We start from the raw sequence: 1,156 nt of genomic DNA, 5'->3' as shown, positions 1-1,156 counted from the left end.
TTGGCTGGGCTGCGCACCTTGGTGGGCGCCATGGTGCGCACCTTTCGTGCGCTCCAAGGTGCGCACGAAGTCGGAGCTCGGTTTGCCCCGGGTGCGCACCTTGGTGGGCGCCATGGTGCACTCCGAGGTGCCCAAGATTGGTGCGCACCAAGGAGCGCTCCGAAGTGCGCTCCAAGGTGCGCGCGAAGTCGAAAGTTGGGTTAATTGTCCGGTTTGCCTCGGGTGCGCACCTTGCGTGCACCTTCGCCAGGGTGGGCGCCTTGGTGCGCACACCTTGGCTGGGCTGCGCACACCTTGGCACCCGCGTTTCCTTCATTTTAAATTTTTTTTTTTTACAATCTCTCAAGTGGGAAATTCTATAATCTCAACTTTTTTTGCCTTTTCAGGAAACTTTTGAATGGAGCGCATCATTGGTGCGCTCCGAAGTGTGCTCCAAAGCTCTCTCCAGCTGCGTGCACCTGCCCCGGCCGCGCACCCGGCCCCGCCCAGCTTCGCTCACCTGTCCCGGGCGTCTGGTGCGGAACCTTAGAGTAAGAAACATCACCGTGCACCTTGGCCAACGTGCGCGACTCGACCGAGCGCGCACTGGCCGAGGTGCACACCGATTTCACCTGGGTGCGCGCGCAGCACCTCGGGCGCACCGGGGTGCGCGCACAACGCCCGGGTTGCACCGTGGCCTGTGTGCTCGGGGCGCCTCGGGTGCGCGCTCGGTGTCGCCCCCGCGCGCGCGGTAGTGCGGGCAGCGCACCCCGGCCCGGCCCGGCCCCGACGAGAACGCAAACGGGCAAAAGGTTTATTCAAATAGCATTGCGACGCCCGGCGAAAAACTAAAAAAGGGTGCAACACCGGGACTTCCCGGGAGGTCACCCATCCCAGTACTACTCCGGCCCAAGCGCGCTTAACTGCGGAGTTCTGATGGGATCCGGTGCACTAACGCTGGTATGATCGCACCCGTTATGAGCTTGTCGCAGTGTGTACTTAGCAAACCGCGACCCACGTGCGAATCCACCCCGGCCACCCACCCCCGTCGAGGTGCACACCCTCCCTCGCGAAGTGCGCCCCGTTCGCCAAGTGTGAGCCCTGCCCGGGTGCGCGCACCTTGCTAGGGCGTCGGGTGTGCACCCGGCCCGGCCTACGTGCGTGCACCTGGAGGGGG

General features: G+C 63.8%; 1 non-coding gene across 1 annotated transcript; it reads right to left on the bottom strand.

Moving 5' to 3' along the window:
* Window positions 1-834: 834 nt before the first annotated feature.
* LOC131868535 (5S ribosomal RNA) lies at window positions 835-953 on the bottom strand. Its single transcript, XR_009366985.1, has one exon. It is a non-coding gene; the product is annotated as a 5S ribosomal RNA (ribosomal RNA).
* Between the last annotated feature and the right edge of the window lie 203 nt (window positions 954-1,156).

Source organism: Cryptomeria japonica, unplaced genomic scaffold (genome assembly GCF_030272615.1).
Source record: "Cryptomeria japonica unplaced genomic scaffold, Sugi_1.0 HiC_scaffold_209, whole genome shotgun sequence".
NCBI classification, from domain to species: domain Eukaryota; kingdom Viridiplantae; phylum Streptophyta; class Pinopsida; order Cupressales; family Cupressaceae; genus Cryptomeria; species Cryptomeria japonica.
This window is presented reverse-complemented; position numbering and strand designations above follow the sequence as displayed.